Source organism: Solanum tuberosum, unplaced genomic scaffold, assembly GCF_000226075.1.
Source record: "Solanum tuberosum cultivar DM 1-3 516 R44 unplaced genomic scaffold, SolTub_3.0 scf00011, whole genome shotgun sequence".
In the NCBI taxonomy this organism is placed as follows: Eukaryota; Viridiplantae; Streptophyta; class Magnoliopsida; order Solanales; family Solanaceae; genus Solanum; species Solanum tuberosum.
Window position 1 is genome coordinate 2,787,764 of NW_006238938.1, and position 20,793 is coordinate 2,808,556.

Consider the following 20,793-nt stretch of genomic DNA (forward strand, 5'->3'; position numbering starts at 1 on the left):
GTTTAATCTAAAGGGTTTGTAGTTGCAAATACAAATCCACCCATGTGTTTTTGGCTTGCCCGAGAGGGAGGTCGCGAAACCAAAACCACTAGACTGATGGCCTAAGGAGTGGGTCGACATGAGGTTCAGCCCGAGAGGGTGAACCCTAGTCCCATATCCTAACACTCAGCTCGATAGAGTGAGTGGGGTAAGGCATATGTTGGTCTTCATGCGGCAAATGGGTGTCCGAGAGGAACGCATTTGAAACGGGGTAAGTTGCCCGAGAGGGAACTTATTTCCATTTAAAGCTTAGCCTAGTCGCTATTGTCTTGCAAATTTCCTATTGAAAGCATGTACCCAACAATTTATCTCAACTTGTATTACGGTCACATCCCAAGAACCTTTCCCCATACTTGATTTTCTTGTTTATTTTGTTGTTTTAGTACTTGTTACAAAACCCCCTTTGATATTTGACACTTTTATGTCACCCCTTTAATTTACAATGTCTTTTATCGCAAATGTGTTTAATTACGACTAACTTGAATGAAATTCTAATTGGTTATTAATTCTCAAAACCGCTCCCTTGGGACATGACCCCAACCCTTGGTTGGGTTACTATATTATCGACGATCGTAGACACTCATACCGTAGGATAGTGTCGTAGGTCACGATAAGCATCATATTGTCGACTTATTCGGCGACACTCAACTTATATCGCCGAACGACCCCGAAGGCCAAATTCTGAGAAAGTATAAATTGATTTTTAAGAAAAGATCAGGGCATCCTATCATTGTTAGACTCAGATGTTTACACGAAAACATTGTTCTGCTTGGTTTTGAAAATTTTCTAGTAAATATCGAATTGGTTTTTGGAATTGAAGCTAAATTGAAGCATTGTAAAACTTGAGGATTAATACACAACTATGGAGAACGAAATTGGCATTGAAATCTTCTCTTTTATGATGTGTGGCTAAAACCCCTATCCTTGGGGGTGTGATCTTATGATTATTTGCTCTAATTAGATTATGGATGTTGTTGTTTTCTGATTTAACTGTTGTTTTGAAGTGGGTTCAATTGGTAATTAAGGTTTAATTTATGAATTGTAGTATTCTATGCTTGCTTGAGAGAGAGGCTTTAGAATTAAGATCACCAATTGATGATTGTAGTGTTTGGGTTGTTATGCGTTCATCTCGAGAGAGTGAATCTTACTCCAAAACTTTAACGACCTATTCCTATCATTATGGATAAGCCAATGGGGAAGGAATTCGGGCTAGAAAACTTTTGAGTAGTAACTTTGAAATTTCCCGCCTAGGCCAGACTTGGACGAAATCTGAGTCAGGTGAGGTCTAGGGCAATCTGGTAATGGATGGGGGATTTAATTATGAGTTTGATCACATGGGTGGATAGCCAAGACGTTAAGGAGCCTGTACTGCTTTACGAAATCGAATTCGGGTGAGTAAAACTCCAGAAACTGATCTTCGCGTGAAAGGGTAGTTTTAGAACGTCAAGGTTTGAAGGTGTGTTGTGATGGGGCCCGCTGTGGCAGGCCAGTCGCGAATTAAATAGGGTAAAAACCCCAATTTTTTTTTTGTTGCAAAACCTCGTTCTTATGAGCTAAGGGATGACCCAAGGCAGTTCCCTATCAAATTTCAACGAATTCTCACGCTAAAGGTAAGATATTACTCCCCTAATCCATATTTTGATTCCTAAAACCTGGAATCCTTGTTAATTATCGGTGGGGGAGGGTTTTGAACTGAAGTTAATTGTGGGAAATGCCCTAGTTGAGCATTAGGATCATGGGTTTGGCCTTGGGTTGATATTTTGTTAGAATCCAGGTAAATTAGACCTTATTTATTGATCCTTGCATTAATTGCTTGTTTTAGACCAAGAACAAGTTGAAAGACTTCGGAAAGGGAATGATCAAGTGTCTTAGGAGTGTTCAGGCTTGGTTTCAAGGTAGGTGATGGTTTGACTTCCTATTGTGTTATATATGCATGTTAATTGCTCCATTGTATGCATGCATGTATGTGAATAGGGAAACATGAATCAAATCTAATGAAATGATTATGTATGAACAATTACATGCCATGAACCTGTTACTTGACTGTGTGACTATGTGCACACCGTTCATTATGGGTGTGATTGTGACTGTGGTTGTGCTGATTGAACCGGATGTCACGTTCTATCACATATATTGGACAGGGTGTTATGTTTCGACACATATATTAGACCGGGTGTCACATTCTGACACACATATATTGGATCGGGTGTCATGTTCCGACACACTAACAGTTTTGGTGTGGGTTCCATGAGTGGACCATTTGTGATTGTCACATTCATATCTACCTATCATTGATATTGGGAAATTGAATATTGCTCCTAGAATGATAATTGAAATATGCATCCTGTATATGTGTGTTTACTGTGTTGTAATTACTTGTGCATATTTTGCTTACCGGAGTAGCCGCGTGATCCTACCAGTACACCGTGGTTTCGTGTACTGATACTACACTTTCTCTTTCCTTGTGAAGCACATGGCATCTTCAGGCGGCTACTAGTAGATCTCAGCTAGTTGATCATTGACCGAGACTAGATTCGAGGGTGATCAAGTTCTTTCGGGCTGCCATGGATCCATCATTAGTTTGGTCCACTCTTTTCGGACTCAGGCTATTTATACATTTAGACTTTTACTTATGTTTGGTTTTTTGGGGTTGCACCCCCTTTTTCTTAGACTTATGGATTGGTAGAGTTTTGGTACAATGACTTTCAAGTCTAGGGGTTGAATTTTCGCGAGGGTTATGCGTAGTTGTTTGTCTTAAACCTTGGGAGTTTATGGAAACTCCTTATTTAAGTCGTCATTTAAACCTGCTTCCGTATCTTTAAATGGTTTAGCTCTTTAAGTTTCTTAGTTGGGTTGTGGTAGTGGTTCTCCCACCGGAGGGTTAGTGTGGGTGCCAATCACAGCGGTCTGGGTCATGACAAAAACTGCCTATCTAGCTCGAGAGAGCAGATAAATCGAGGTGTTGGGCTACTCATAGTGTTATGCTGGTCGAGGTTCGAGAGAACTCGCTTGAATCGTAATAGTTGTTCGAGAGAAAGCTATTGCATCTATAGCCTAGCCTACCCACTAAGATTTAGCGTTTGTTAGTAAATTGCAACTACCCATATAGCGGAATTAGCTTTTATCGATCACATCCCCAAGTACCCCTTATCTACTTGATTACTCCCCTATTGTTCTTAGTTGTTTATTGACAAATCTAAACCTCCATCTGACATTTTTTGTCAACCCTTTGGCTTACTTCAATGATTTTGATAACTTCTATTCCTACAATCGTTTGTAACACGTTTATAACTTCGTAATTGAATTCTAGCTTGTATCACTCCCTGTGGGATCGACCCCAACTCTATGTTGGGTTTATACTAGATTACGATAGTCTACACCTAGTATTGGATGAAGTGTAGTTGAGCGTTATCAAAAATGGCGCCGCTGTCGGGGAGTAGTGTTTAGAATTCTATTATTAAAGTTTAAATTGTGATCTTTTTGTGTTGTAGCTGAATTGACTTACCTTGTGTTGTGAGTTGTTTGTGATTAGGTGGAAATATGAGTGCTAATGGAAGCACCGTGAACCAACTTGGTCACCAAGATGATGTTAGTGACCTCAATAATGCCAATGACGCTCAATTGGGGAACTTAGGTACTATTCGCTTACCTCCAGTTGTGGGTCATGTTGCATTCCATGAGACAAACACGATGCTGCAACTATTTCAAGCTAAGGGTGTATTTAGAGGGTTGGATCATGAGAACCCCCATGACCATATTCGGAACTTTGTGGATTTATGTAGTTGTAACACCTCGGAAACTAGTAGGCTAAACTAGAGCTACGTTTGAGGGGTAGAGTCATGGAGGTGGTTTAGGGCCAAGGGCAAAGGGGCAAGGGCCAAGGGCCAAGTCTTCCCAAGCCTTGCCAAGGCACTTCCCCAAGACCAGTAGGGTCTTCACGACTAGTGGTGCTCACCACGAGTCGTGGTGCCACTCGTGAAGGTGGAGGCAATAGCCTCCTTAAGACTGCCTCAAATTGGCTCCTCCACACGAGCCACTTCACGACTCATGAAGCCTTAGATGAATCGTAGGAGTGGCCTTGAACATGCATTGTGGTTGAGAGGTGATGGAGAGTGGCTTATCCACTGCCGCAAGGCCCACGAGAGGGACCACGGTTTGTGGCTTTGTACCACGGCTCGTGGAGCCCCTCGTGAAGGTGCCTTAGGATTGTGAACTAAAGGCAAAAGTTTGCCTAGCCACTGCCTCAATTCCATGAGAGGGACCATGGCTCGTGGTCATGACCACTTCTTATGGAGCCCCTCATGGCACCTGGCAGCTCACTTTAAGCGAGGGGTCTTTTGGGAAATTCCGGTTTAAGTCCCATCAAAGTGAATTCATTTTGGGTAAGTTTAGGGTCACTATATAAGTCATTTTTTAAGTAAAATTCACCTAAACTAAGTAATATTTTCACAACACCCAAATATTTCCTCAAAGTTCATCTCCTCACCAAAATTTCTCTCTCTAAAACTCCAAGGAAGAAGAAGAAGGAAGAAGGTAAAGCTAGGGTTCAAGGAACAAGTTCTTCTCATCAAATTCATTGGACTCCATTGTTAAGGTATGTTAGTTCTTCATCCATGGATAGTCTTCATCCGTGTAGTCCCTTCAAACTCAATTTCAAAGATAGAAATTTCCCCAAAAAGCTAGAGTTTGACTCCAAGTCATGGGTTCCTTTCAGAAACGATTTTAATGATTAAATTACTTTATATTATGATTTAATTGATGATTTATGATGGTTTTTATGTTGAAACCCCCAAGAACCCATGAAATCCCTAATTTCCCCAATTATGACCTTGTGATGTGGGTTTGTTGATTTTAGAATGATGTTATGAGATTATGCTTGTGATAGTTGGGTTACTTGAATTATGTTATTATCCATGTCTAGTGTAGTAATTCTAGATGTTTTGATTGAATATGATCTATGGTCCTTGAATGGGCAAAGTATGAGGATTATGCATGATTATGAGTTTGATGAATATGCTTTAAGAACTCTTTGAGAGTAAAGTGATTATGACTATGATCTACTTGTTGTGTTGTTGCAAGTTAATATGTAATCCATGGGAATTAATGCTTAGCACCGAGTGGATATGAATATGAAATGGAAGCTTATACGCTAGTTGAGTCCGGCTTCCTAATGAAAGCTTTTACACTGGTTGAGTCCGGCTTTCCAAATGGGTTCCTTTTACCTTAGTTGAGTACGGGTTCCGAAGGTATGTATCTCATGAGATGGAAACCTTCTACCATAGTTGAGTTCGGGTTTTTAGAATCAATCTCCTTATCCCATAAACTATGTGCCCTCGTGGGTATTTAGCTAGTGGATCCACCTAAGCTAAGAGTATGGTTCTACCTTAGAAAAGTAGGACAACCCCTTTTCAGTGTGGGGTAGACACTGCATTCCATGATAAGCTAACATGGTCTATATCGGTTAAGGCTTATTCCCCATTATGGTAATAGTGTGAACAAGAGTATGAATGATGAGTTATAGTTACTCAAGAGGCTATACTTAGCATGAGTGACATTATGGGATCTTATTCATGCAATGCACAAGTATGCTTTGAGGGTATGTATGATTTGTTCCTATTATGATATGATGATCTATGAGTTGATGATGCTTATGACTTATTCTTTTCCATTATGTTCAAAGTGGTGCTTTAACTTGGTAAATTGCACGCATTCAAATAAAATGTCCCTTTTAGCATGTTTTCATTATTTTATGCATGGCTATCATACTTAGTGCATTTTTGTACTAACCCATATTTTCTACATTTTCCCCAAGTGTAGGGTCTGGTTCTCAAGGTGGTCCCCATTGTGGCTAGAGCTTGGATTTACTCATTCCTACTTGCTTGTTGGTGAGTCCTCATGATTCGAGGATAGATATCTTCATTTACTAGTTTCATTCTTGTATTTGGCTTTCAGATTATGTTGTATGGGTTGTGATCCTCTTTGATTCAAGAATTGTAATAGATGGCTAATTGAGACAAGTCTAGACTTCCGCTTTCCTTTAAAAAAAATTTGGACTTAAATGCATTTTTTACTCTTTATTGTTCTATTCTTATGTTATGATATGCTAAGTGGCTTACATGGTGCCTTTTGGGGTTCTATGTGCCTTGTTACGTCTAAGGGGTACCCTTGGGTCGTGACAGTAGTCCATTCTCGCTCAAGAATATTTCACAAGAATCAGTTCAGCGCCGGTTGTTCCCTTTCTCTTTGATGGGGGAAGCAACCAAGTGGTTAGCGGATCTACCGAGGAACTCCATTTCGTCTTGGGAAGAAGTTACCGAGGCATTCTACATAACATTATTTCCACCCTAAAAAATGGTGAATTGCGTGACAATATCCAAAACTTCAGCGATTAGAAGGGGAACCGATTCATGAAACATGGCTGAGATTTCAAAAGTTGTTGCTACAGTGTCCGACTCATGGGATTCTGGACAATGTGATACTTCATTATTTCTACAGGAGCTTAGACTCAGTGAACAAATGAGTAGATGATTAGCTATCCTGAGGAGGGATAATGTTACAACCATTTGAAGTAGCCTCTTCCCTTCTTGATGAAATGACAAAGATAAATCGGGAGTGGTACACTCAAGAGGACCAAGTGTCTCCATTGAATTTTAGGATGACAAAGGAGAAAATTGACAAGGATAAAGAGCGAGATGAGAATATTAGCAAGATGATGACACAAATGGAGTCATTAAGAAAACAAGTGATGGTGAGTGTTGTTGAAAGCAAAGATGTAAAAAGAGTGTTTAGACTTGAGAAGGGTTCTCGCCCGAGCTATTTTAAGTCAGGTGGGAATCAAGGTTGGAACACATTTAATGGAGAAGAGGAAAGAGGATACAATAAAGATTGGACTGAGCAAAATGACCATTGGAAGAAAGAAGATAATCATGAAGAGTATCACACTCAATCAAGTGACAGCACAAGATCCAAAGGTAGTTCAGGAAACCTTCGAGTTGATGAATTGTTATCGCGTATCCTAGACAAGGTTGAAGGATCAGATGACATGCTTAAGGAGATGAAGGCTGACTTCTCGTCATTGAATAATAAGGTAAATTCTCACGGAAATGAAATCAAGCAACTTGAATGCCAAATGATTAAACTTTCAGCTCAATTAGAACCCAAGCTATTTGAAAATAGTGCAAATGAGTATACAAAAAGTCCAAGGGCTGAAAATGACAAAGAGTTGGAAGTTGTAACTCGAAGTGGGAAGATATCAGTTGGTAATGTGAAGGTGAATGATGGGACTAACACTTGTGAAGAAGAGAAAGACACCATTGAGATATAGAGGTCCGCTCAAGCACCAGAGAATGATATGCTAGAGGAGGAAGAAAATCCAAGGCAAAGCACCACCGAAGAGTTGCAGATAGCTAAAGAAAGGGTTGCATCATCTCCAAAGTTAGTGCAACCTCTTCCCAAATAAATCCCCCATTCCCTCAACGGCTCAAAAAGAAAAATGAAGAAGAAAAGTTTAAGAAATTCCTATCCGTGTTTAAGACACTATCTATAAACCTTCCTTTAGTGTAAGCATTATTGGAGATGTCGGGATATGCAAAATTCATGAAGGAGCTGGTCACTAAGAAGAGGATCATGGACTTTGAAACAACTGAAGTGTCTCACAATTGTAGTGCCATTATGACCAGCGATGTGATTACAAAGAAAGAGGATCCGGGGGAATTTACTATCCAATGTACCATTGGTATGCTTCAGTTTGCCAAAGCATTATGTGATTTGGGGGCAAGTATAAACTTCATGCCATATGCCATCTTCAAACAACTTGGGCTGGGTGAACCAAAATCCACAACAATGCGGCTTCTTATGGTGGATATGTCTATCAAGCACCCCGTTGGGATACTGTATGATATATTGGTGAAGGTTGATCGGTTTATCTTTCTGGCTGATTGTGTTATTTTGGATTGTGAGATTGATGCAGAAGTACCTATAATTTTGGGTAGACCATTTTTGGCAACCAGAAGAGCTCTAGTGGATGTTGAAAGTGGGGAGTTAAAGTTTCGGGTAAATAAAAAGGATGTTACCTTCAATGTGTGCAAATCAATGAAGCAACCTAGTGACATTCATGTAGTTTCAACGATTGATGTGATTGATGAAACATTGGCTAGTGTGAGTGAAATGATGCATGTGGGTGAACCTCTTGCGGCTGTCCTTTTGAATTATGATGAGACCAAAGTTCAAGGGTATGATGAAATGGTGGCTGCTCTATCGGGGCTAGGTGTGTACTCAATAAACCCATTAAAGCTTGATGTTGATCTAAAAAATCGAGAAAGTCCTCCCACTAAACCATCTACGGAGGAGCCTCCAAAGCTTGAGCTGAAAGTACTTCCGGTTCATCTTTGGTATGCATTCTTGAGGGTAAATAACACCTTGACCATTATCATTGCAGCAGTCTTGCTTGAATGGCAAGTGAAATTGCTTCTTGAAGTATTGAGACGTTACATCAAGGCAATATGATGGATAATTGATGATATTATCGGTATTCCTCTTTGGGATTTTCACCCACAAAATCCAGTTGGATAGTAATGCAAGCCAAATGTTGAGCATCAAAGAAGATTAAACCCACCTATGCAATAAGTGGTGAATAAAGAGATCATTAAGTGGATGTAATTCATTTATGGATCAAATGCTCGATCGACTTGCGGGGCGTGGATGGTATTGTTACTTGGATGACTACTTCGGGTATAACCAAATTTCTATTGCACTGGAATACCAAGAGAAAACCACATTAAAATGCCCCTATGGTACTTTTTCTTTCAAGGGAATTTCATTTGGGTTGTGCAATGCTCCGGCAACATTCCAACGGTGCATGTTTTCTATTTTCGTAGACATGGTGGAGGACTCAATGTAAGTCTTCATGGATGATTTCTCAGTCATGGTTGATTCATTTGAAACATGCTTGGCACATCTTGAGCAGGGGCTTCACAGGTGCGTAGTCCTAAATTAGGGAAAATGTCATTTCATGGTTAAGGAAGGCATAGTCCTAGGCCACAAAGTGTCACAAAAGGGATTGGAGGTAGAAAAAACAAAGATCGAGGTAATCGAGAAGTTGCCATCACCTATCTGTGTAAAAGGTATCCAAAGTTTCTTGGGTCATGCAGGGTTCTATCGGAGATTCATCAAAGACTTCTCAAAAATTGCACACCCATTGTGCAATCTATTGGAGAAAGAGGCAAAGTTTGTTTTAAATGATGCTTGCTCAAAAGCCTTTAAGTTCTTGAAAGAAAAGCTAATCTCTACCCCAGTGATCATTAGCCCAGATTGGTCCAAACCATTTGAGGTGATGTGTGATGCAAGTGGTACTGCTCTAGGAGCTGTGTCAGGGCAAAAGCGTAACAAAATCTTTCATCCAATCAATTATGCTAGTAAGTCGCTAAATGGAGCACAACATAACTACACTGTCACGGAACATGAATTACTTGTTATTGTATACGCATTTGAAAAGTTCAGGGCATACTTGTTGCGACCTAGAGTGATAATTCACAATGATCATGCAGCGTTGTGGTACTTAATGGTGAAGAAAGATGCAAAGCCGAGGTTGATTAGATGGGTCTTGCTGTTGCAAGAGTTTGATTTTGAAGTAAAAGATCAAAAGGGGAGTGAAAATCAAGTGGCAGATCATTTGTTGCGGTTAGAAATCAACACATTTGACCCCAAAGAAAGAGACATTGTGGCTGAATTTCCAGATGAAACAGTGATAAGGGTAACCCAAAGCAACACACTTTAGTATGCTGAACTTGCAAACCATGTAGTATGTGGAATAATTCCCGAGGGTCTAAATTTTTACCAACGAAAACGGTTCTTATTCGATGTAAAGAAATATTTTTGGGACAAACCGTATCTATTCAGAGAATGTGCAGACCATATAATTCGACGATGTGTACCGTAAGAGGAAGTCCATGAAGTTCTCAATGCGTGTCATGCTTCACCTATTAGTGGACATCATAGCGGAGTGCGAACAACATCAAAAGTGTTTCAAAGTGGTTATTATTGGCAATCTCTATACCAAGACACACATGACTTTGTGAAACATTGCATACCTTTCCAAAAGCAAGAAGGGGTATCAAGAAAGCATGAATTACCTCTCAACTCTATCTTAGAAGTTGAGTTGTTTGATGTTTGGGTTATAGATTTCATAGGTCCGTTTGTGAACTCTTTTGGCAACAAGTACATTGGGGTGGCGGTTGATTATGATTCCAAATGGGTGGAGGCTGTAGCATTACCCGACAATGAGGGAAAAAGTGTGGTGCAATTCTTAAAGCGATATAATTTCGCACAATTTGGCACTCCGCGTGCTATCATCAGTTATGGAGGATCTCATTTTGGCACCAGGATATTTGCATCATTGTTGAGCAAATACGGGGTTAAGCATAAAATTGCAACGCCATACCATCCACAAACTAGTGGCCAAGTGGAAGTATCAAACCGAGAGATAAAAGATATTTGGCAAAAATGGTGAATGCAAATCAGACGGATTGGTCTGGAAAATTGGATGATGCTCTGTGGGAATATCGTAATGCATTCAAAACACCGATTGGTATGTCACCATATCATTTAGTGTTTGGAAAGTCATGTCACTTGCCAATTGATCTTGAGCATAAAGCTCTATAGGCGTTGAAGACACTAAATCTGAACTGAGAGATGGCTGCGCAAGGGAGAGTAAATCAACTTCATGAGTTGGAGGAATTTCAGTTGAGAGCATACGAAAGTTTAGCTCTGTATAAGGAGAAAATGAAGAAGTGGCATGATGCCAAAATCCTTCTACGCGAATTCCGAGTCGGTGATTTTGTGCTGCTCTATAATTTTCGTTTGAGACTTTTTCCCGGTAAACTTAAATCAAAGTGGTCTGGTCCATTCAAGGTGACTCGAGTGTTCACAAATGGGGCAATTGAAATTGAAGGTAAAGATGGTCCAACTTTCAAGGTGAATGGGTAGCATCTGAAACTCTATATTGGAAAATGTCATGAGATTTCGGTAATTGAAGTGGTGTATTTGGAACATGCTTAACATCATTTCCACGTCGTGCCGGGACATTAAATAAGGCGTTTGTTAGGAGGCAACCCAAGCTTTAGTTGTTTTGAATAATGTGTGTTGGATGTGCAGGTACGGGCGATTTTGTGAAGGCACGACCATCTCGGCGATCGCGATTTGGCTCACCTTTTTCACATGAAGGGAGGACTATATTCTGGAATATTTGGCGAAGCAGCCAGGCTGCTTGCCGATGCGTCGATGAGGTTTGGTGAACCCGACTTCCACCGCCCTTTGATCACTCCTGAAGGGTTGGTGTTCTGGAAAATTTGGCGACGAGGTCAGTATACTTGGTGGTGCGTCAATGTGATTCGGCGAACCCAATTTAACTCGCCTTTTGGTCCCAATTGGAGAGCCAGTGTTCTCAATATTTTGGCGAGCCTCATCCAGTTAGTTGGTGTGTCGAATGGTTCGGCACTCTCCTCAGCAATTCGTCGACTGGCCACATAGTGAAGAGTCCTTCTTCCCCTATTCTTTTCATTTAGTGCTATTGTACTTCTGTATTTATTTCGTGTTCTATTTCTTTTTACATTGAGGACAATGTCAGATGTTTTTGGTGGGGTGGGGACTTATTCTGAATACCACCTCTTGATGTGTTTGAATGTGGCTGTTTTCTTGCAAATTTGAGTGTCAGTTTTGATCAATACTAATGACTTGAATAGTGCTTTCAATTGAACGATAGGAGTGTGCGGCTACAATGAGACAATTCGAACTACATAGGTCATATGTGAATTCCTAGCATCTTGTTGTGATTAGCCGATTGATTGAGTCGATCTCTCGTGATGATCATTGCACGCTAGCTTAAGATTGTTGAGTCTTGTTTGATAATTACATCGAATGCCATGTGCGGTGAGGTTGTTTTGAATATTGTGTTTGATGACATCTAGAACTTGCCCCGTTAGTCCAATTGATTGATTGAAGCAAGCGATTGAAATGATCTTATGGAAAATTTGTTAAGAGTGAACCAAAAATTGACATTATACCTCTTTGTGGCCACCTTGTGAGAAGTGAGAACCTAGCTTGGCACCGTTTTGAGCCTAGCCTTTTCTTTGAAAGAAACTTGAACAACTTTGACCTCTTTGTCCCACACCTATAACCTTCATAAAGTATTGGTTTGTTTGAATAGCCAACTTAGACCAAAAGCCTAAGTTGGGGGTGTGGTGAAAAAGAAGGAAAATAAAGGAATGTGAAAAATTTTCCTTTGAAGGATCATGATGAAAAAGATGGAACTTCTCCATATAAAAAAAAGAAGAAAAAGAAAAGAAAAAAATTGAAAAAGAGAAGAGTTTGTAAAATAAAGTGTGTGGAAGGAGCAAACGAAATGGGGTATCCAGGGAGTCATGCTTAAATGAATAATAGGGTGGATTATGAACATCATAACTTGTGAAAGAGAAAGAGAAAAAGTGATTTGCAGGCCATACTTCATGAAGGTAGAAGTCACTAAACCAAAATGACCATACATTGCATTTGAACGCTTTTGTTGAGCTTGAACTTGCATTTGAACCAAACATTGTGAGATTGAGTCTATTTGATGATGGTTAGTCACAATTTAAAACTTAGAGTGCACAATTGAATAATGCATGCAAAATTTGAACCTCTTGTGTGCATTTGTATTTAGTCTTGAGTAGCACTGTTTGTAGACATCCTTGTTGAACTGATTGATGTTGAGTTTTACTTGAGGACAAACAAAAGTTTAAGTTGGGGGTGTTTATGAGTCTGAAATTTCGACTCATTTAGGGCGTGTTATTCATAGTTTTATTGTCCTTGATGCCTATTTTGTGCTCTAAACTGATGTTTTAAATGCTAATTTGCAGATAAAAAGGCAAAATAGTAAGGCAAAGACATTAATGAACAATATAAAGAAGAGAAGCAAAGCTGAAGACCATCGAAGACACTCGGCGACTCACCGAGTAGTCCCTTTTGCTCGCCTAAAGTTACAGAATGCCAACCCTTGGAGAAGAGAAATTGGGCAAGGTAACATACCTTTTGGTGATACGCCGATTGGATTGGCGAAGGAGGCTCAGATCGCCTAATATTACAGAATTGTTGGTGAAGACACAAGCAAAAACGACAATTAGAAAGGACAAATGGCGCATTACCGATCAGGTCGGTGATCCCGACTTCGACCGCCTAAGATTACAACATTAAAATGGTGATAACGTAAGATCAAAAGGCGATGGAAAGACGTGTTTGGCGTGTCACCGACTTGTTCGACGACACTTGACTTATACCATCGAACGACCCCGAAGGCCAAATTTTGAGAAAGTATAAATTGATTTTTAAGAAAAGATCGGGGCAACCTATCATTGTTAGACTCATATTTTTACACAATACATTGTTCTGCTTAGTTTTGAAGAGTTTTCTAGTAGATATCGAATTGGGTTTTGGAATTGAAGCTAAATTGAAGCATTGTAAAGACTTGAGGATTAATACCCAACTATAGAGAACGAAATTGGTATTGAATTATTCTCTTTCCATCCCAGGGGGTGTGATTTTGTGATTATTTGCTCTAATTAGCTTATGGGTGTTGTTGTTTTATGATTTAACTGCTATTTTGAAGTGGGTTCAGTTGGTAATTGAGGTTTAATTTATGAATTGTAGTATTCTATGCTTGCTTTTGAGAGAGGCTTTAGAACTAAGATCACCAACTGATGATTGTAGTGTTTGGGTTGTTATGGGTTCAGCTCGAGAGAGTGAATCTTAATCCGAAATTGCTTATCTAGCTCGAGAGAGTAGATAAATCGAGGTATTGGGCTGCTTATAGTGTTATGATGGTCGAGGTTCGAGAAAACTCGCTTGAATCTTAATAGTTGTTCGAGAGAAAGCTATTACATCTATAGCCTAGCCTACCCACTAAGATTTAGCGTTTGTTAGTAAATTGTAACTACACATATAGTGGAATCAGCGTTTAATCGATCACATCCCCAAGTACCCCTTTATCTACTTGATTACTCCCCTATTGTTCTTAGTTGTTAATTGACAAATCTAAACCCCTATGTGACATTTGTTGTCAACCCTTTGACTTACTTCAATGATTTCAATAACTTCTATTCCTACAATCGTTTAGAACATGTTTATAACTTTGTAATTGAATTCAAACTTGTATCACTCCATGTGGGATCGACCCCAACTCTATGTTGGATTTATACTAGATTACGATCATCTACACCTAATATTGGATGAGGTGTAGTTGAGCGTTATCAGTTACCCCCTTGGTTCGGAAAGTAAGGAAATGGTGAGTTCTAACGTAGTACTCCTTTAAAGACCAATCAAAGAGAAGGGAAAAAAATACATGCATGCACACTTATTAAGGTTTACTAAATATTAGGTCTACTTCATTAATTCTTCATGGTTCCCATAACCATATTTCTGGGTTTAGCTACTCATAATTATATGATCACAATTAATAATAATTAAATTAAAAGAAATCATGCACTTACAATATGAATATTGAAAACCCATAATTGAGAATTGAAGTTCAAAGTTAAAACCAAATATCGATGTGTAATAAATCTCCAAAATTTAAGAATAAAAGCAAAGAGTTGTTTACTTCTAATTTCTAAACCAAAATGTACATAACAATGTAAAATAAAACCTAAGAAAAACATTTATAGACATAAAAATCCATCTAAACTGATTTGGGAAAACTGGACTCGACACTTTCCATGACTACATCTAAGGATTGTGCAACCCTCTCGTAGATGACCGTCAAAGCAGCCTCGGGAATTTTTTATCATGAACATATTCTACGATACATGGAAGCTTCTACGACTCGTGCATTTCCTTTGTAGAACTCAGGATGTTTTAGTTCACCTTAAGTATCTCAACCATGATCTGCTTCTATGGCTCATAAATACTTCTACCACCGCTCTCTCGTGCAACTCGGGGTCTTTTTTATCTTTCAATACGTTTCTACAATCCAAGTCTACGACTCGTGGATGAAATTACGACCCGTACTGCACACTCGTACATCATATATCCTTTTTCACCAGCCTTAAACTTTCATTTATGAAAGCTTCTATGACTCATGGTTCAAACCACGACTCGTAGATAGCCTTAGTGAACCCAAAAAACCTAGCTTGTTAGATCCCACACTTGCATTTATTTCCCGAATCTTGTTTCCCGTAAAACAACTACAAAACACCATTAAATCTACTAAGATACACGTGAAAACTTACATAAATCCTAAGTTTTGAGCATCAAAAGTACCCTAACTCCACGACACATCAGTGATCACATTCGATTAAGCATAATCGTAACATGTTTTTCTAGGTCATTAAGTCGGGAAGGGATTCCTGTTTGATAGACAATATATCATGTTGTGGTAGCTAACTCAATATGATAAGACTACAAGTCATATAATGTCAATATTAAGTCATAATAAACTTAGTCCATCAGGATCGTGCTAGAAGAGAAATTATAGCCTTACCATACATTTCAATCAAAGCCCCAAAGTTGTGTCTATAGATCTTGTCCAAGCAAAGGTAATGCAACAATGAAAGAATCAACAAGGCATCAAGGACGAGTCATAAATAATTGGTAAGGCGCTAATGTCACACCCGTTGTAGACAATGAAATTTTATTGATAAATCCATATTCAATTTTAGATTAATCCATAAATTCATGATATATTGATCAAGTCAAATTACTGGTTAATAAAGTCGGATTTGTATTTAAGTCAAAATATATGACTTAAATAAAGTCCAAATTTCATTTGGGTCAGTCCATTAAGTTGACAAGACGAGCCCAACTCATGTTCTTCAAACCCAAGGGCCAAAATTACTTGGACGAAAATACCCCTAAAACCCTAGCTCAAGCCTATATAAAGAGATCATCATAATACAAAAAAGAGGAAGAAAAAAAGGAGAATACACATAGAGAAATACATAGAGAATCCTTGCTCTTCAGTGGTGATCTGCAAGTCTTCCGCATACAAAGAAGTCTTCGCTCCAAGTGTTGAGCCGCAAGTATTTCGTCAAATCAAGAACATCCACAAAGACAAGAATGAGGGGATTACATATATTTTCTTAAAGATTTTATAAATATTGTAACCTTTACATAACTTCAAATACAAATAATGTTGAAACTTTATACACATACAAATTGGCACGCCCAGTGGGACAATATTTACATCTCATCTCTTCTCTTAAAAAAAATCAAAGTTCAAAAAAGATCGAGATGACTTTCAAGAAGATCAACTCAAAATCTGCATCTGCATCCAAATTCGGATCTGCATTTGTATCCTCATCTGCATTCGCATCTGCATCTGGAAAAACTAATGGATCCAAATTCTACATTGTTGTGGAAAACATTCTTGATGTTACTACGGGAATCATGGGACCTGTCACAAGGAATCAAGCCAAATTGCTAAGACAACAAGCCTTCCAAGTGTCGTATGAATCTGCTATTGTCTTTGATTCGTCTTCAAAAGGTGTAAAGTCTCCTGCAAAAGCCACAAAAGAAGACATCGCCGAAATGGTTGAGAGGGTTCTTACCCAATTAAGCTTATCCACATCTAAAACGTCATTCACTTCAACCGATAATGATGTCTTAAACAGTGTATCTACTCTGCATAACCTATATGTATCTCATGTCATGGAAAATCGATGTTATTCTCCATCATCTACAATGGTGATGCAAGCGATGGTGATCGAAACTTTCACCATAGAAGAACAACTTGCAAATTTGACGAAAGAAGTTGAAGGCCTATCAAAGTACATCAAAGGTCAAGCCGTCCAAATTACCAAGTTGACAAACATGGTGGAGAATATGGAGGAAAGAGAATCCACTTAATTATGTGCAAAGCTTCATGAAACTCGGGAGAAAATAGAGTCCTTCGCAAACTAAGAAACAATCATCAAGGAGTTTCAAGTGTCTGCCAAAGGTCTGATTCCTGTTGACAAATTGAAGGACTTCATCAAAGATTCTATCAAAGATAAATCTGAGTGCATGTCCAAGTCTCCTCTCACATATGTAAAGTTGTATTCTCAAAGAATTGATAACCTAAAAATACATGTTGGCTATCAACCTCCTAATTGCAACAATTTGACGGCAATGGAAATCCAAAACAACATGTAGCACACTTTGTCGAAACTTGCAATAATGATGGAACATATGGTGATTATCTTGTTAAGTTGTTTGTTAGATCATAGGAATTTCTTTCAAATGGTACATATATCTTGAATCTAGTTCCATCGATAGTTGGGAGTAAATGGAGCAACAATTCCTTAAGAGTTTTTTATAGCACAAGACGTGTAGTGAGCATGATAGAGATTGCAAACACCCGTCAAAGGAATGATGAACAATTGATTGACTTCATAAATCGCTGAAGAAGCTTGAGCCTTAACTGCAAAGATTACAAAGAAAATATAATTGACATTGATGATGAGGACAAGTTTTCATCTGAAACTGAAATTGAAGATTCCATGTAAGTTGACATGCTTTTTGACGTACGGGCCTAAACTGCAAGTCATAATGCTCATCGACGCATGAGCCTAAAATGCATGTCATGAAGCTCAAAGCTTCTCAAATTCGAGTTAAGTCTTCAAATCAAAATACTCCTAACTCATCAAATTCGAGCGAAGTCTTCATGGCATAAAGTTCATCAAATCCGAGCTAAATCTTCATGTAGTGAAGCTCGTTAAGTTCAAGCTAAGTTTTAACGTCACGAGGCTTCTCAAATTTGAGCAAAATCTTCAAATCAAAATGCTCATTGACGCACAAGTTAAAAATATATGTCATGAAGCTCATCAAATTCGAGCTAAGTTTGCAAGTTAAGAAGTTTTTCAAATTTGAGTCGAATGTCAAGTCTCAAAACTCATCAAATTCAAGAAAACTCTTCAAGTCAAAATGTTCCTCGACACATGAGCCTAAAATGCATATCATTATGTTAATCAAATTCTGTTGAACCTTCAAATTTCAAAGCTCATCAAATTCGAGCAAAATATTTAAGTCTAAATGCTTCTCGATGCACGAGTCTAAGATGCATTTCATGAAACTCATCAAATTTGAGCTAAGTCTAAAGTTTCAAAGCTCTTCAAATTCGAGCTAAGTTCTCAAATCATGATGCTTCTCAAATGCGAGCCAAGTCTTCAAGTCACCAAAGCTCTATGAAAATGAGTTAAATCTTCAAGTGTTACTTTTGGCCCTCATGAGTTTAAATCTATATGGTCCAAAAAAATAAATAGGTCGAAAACCTTGAAATAGGTGGATTAGACAAATAAGAAAAAACAAAAACTCACATGATTTGCATTGAAGTGTAAAGTAAATATATTTTATTGCTTCAAAATTGCAAAATATTTTACACATCAACAATCATAAGAAAGGGATGAAAAAGAAAACTGGCATATCATCTTATATAAAAGGTCTATGTAGAAAAAAAACTCAAATGTCAAGAAGTGGGTTTTCAACACGTCTTTGATGTCTTTAAAAATTTCACAGCACCTCTTCATCAAACATCATCACTTCAAATATTTTTATGAATCGATGCAGCCATAAGCAAGCCTCTATCTTTGACATGGGGGCATATTTTGAAGTTTGATTTGTGGAGTTGATCATGTGACAAGTATTTTCTCTCCAGAACTAGGACAAACTGCAATAAAATATCTTCTCGCTAAAGCAAAAACTACTGAGGAAGAAGCACAAAGTGTGATTTGTTGCCAAGCTTCAACTACAAAAGATGCATTATGTGTGGTTCGTAAAGAAGATTCACTATATGTGGTTCGTTGTCAAAGTCGCAACTGTAAAAGAAGCAACAAAATATCTTCTCGCTAAAGCAAAAACTACAGAGGAAGAGGCACAAAGTGTGATCTGTTGCCAAGCTTCAACTACAAAAGATGCATCATGTGTGGTTCGTAAAGAAGATGCATCATGTGTGGTTCGTAAAGAAGATGCACTATATGTGGTTCGTTGTCAAAATCGCAACTGTAAAAGAAGATGCTTCATGTGTGGTTCGTCATCAAAGTCGCGATTGTAGAAGAAAATGCACTAAGCGTGGTTCGTCGCTAAAGCCACAATTGCAAAAGAAGATGCACCAAATGTGGTTCATCATCAAATTCGCAACAACAAAAAAGATGCATCATGTGTGGTTCGTCATCAAAGTCACAACTATAAAAGAAGATGCACTAAATGTGGTTCATCATCAAAGCCGCATCTGCAAAAGAAGATGTACTAAATATGGTTTGTTTTCAAAGCCGTAAAAGATGCATCAAGTGTGGTTCTTTATCAAAGCCGCATCTGCAAAAGAATATGTACTAAATATGGTTCGTTGTCAAAGCCACAACCGCAAAAGAAAATGCATTAAGTGTGGTTCATCGTCAAAGCCGCAACCGCAAAAAAAAATGCATCAAGTGTAGTTCATCGTCAAAGGCACAACTGCAAAAAAGATGTTTCATGTGTGGTTTGTCATTAAAGTCGCAACTCTAAAAAAAGATGCACCACGTGTAGTTTGTCATCAAAGTCACAACTGTAGAAGATGTACTAATGTCGTTCGTCACTAAAGCTGCAATTGCAAAAGAAGACGCACTAAGTGTAGTTCATCATCAAATTTATAACTACGAAATAAGATGCATCATGTGTGATTCGTCATCAAAGTCACAACTGCAAATGAAGATGCAGTAAATGTGGTTCGTTGTCAAAGTCACAATTGAAAAGGAAAATGCAACATGTGTGGTTCGTCATCAAATATGTGATTGTAGAAGAAGATGCACCAAGTGTGGTTTGTTACTAAAGCTGCAGCTGCAAAAGAAAAGACATTAAGTGTAGTTCCTCGTCAAAGGCGCAGTTGCAAAAAAAAGATGCACGAAGTGTTGTTCGTTTTCATCAAAGCCACAATCGCTAAAATATTGCACCATGTATGATTCGTCGTCAAATCACAACTATAAATGAAGATGCATCAAGTGATTCCTCGTCAATTATGGATTACCACTCACCTTTTTTTGTATGATATTGAGAATGTTTGCGGTCCATCGTAAACTTGCAAAAAAGAAAGAAAAGTGATGTGTCTCACGGTGCCAATTGCACGAAGCTTCTAATCGACATGAAAACAAATTGTGGCATATGCTCTCCTGCTCGTCATGATGAATATGGTTGTATTGGCTTAAGATTTGTGTGTTCTCTCTCCACGTAGATGATGACAAAATTCTCAATTAATACGGAACTCAATAGGCGGCTCTTCAGTGAAGATGCAGAGAAGTGAATCATGAATGTTGTCGAAAATTAGTTAGCTCACCAACTTCAAAAAATAATTATCGTCAATTCATGAGGAATTTTACCTTGATTTTGGATATGTTGTAGACTTTGATGTCTAGTTTCTATAGAATCAAGTCGTTCGTCATTCGAAATCTCCTACACCAAGATAGATATGTTTTGGTGACACTGCATAGAGCTGTAAAAAAAAAATAGAAATGATAGCAAACTTCAAAAACCAATACCCATCAATTCAGAAGGGTTTTGATTTTGAATTGTGGAGATGCGTAGACCTCCGAGTCTAGTTTCTAGAACATTAAACGAATCATTATTTTGACTTTTCTACAACAAGTTATGAATTTTCTACCGCAGGTGTGCTGTGCTGAAAAAAAGTGACGAAAATTGAGTTTGATATGCCTCAAGTTGACAATCAACCATTGTAAGAGCATGTGTATTTATAGAAATCAAAAGTACATAAATTGTGTTCTTAGA

At 38.5% G+C, this 20,793-nt stretch overlaps 1 pseudogene; it reads left to right on the plus strand.

The window, feature by feature from the left end:
- Positions 1–20,793, plus strand: part of LOC107062744 (uncharacterized) — a 137,709-nt pseudogene that overhangs the window by 42,928 nt on the left and 73,988 nt on the right.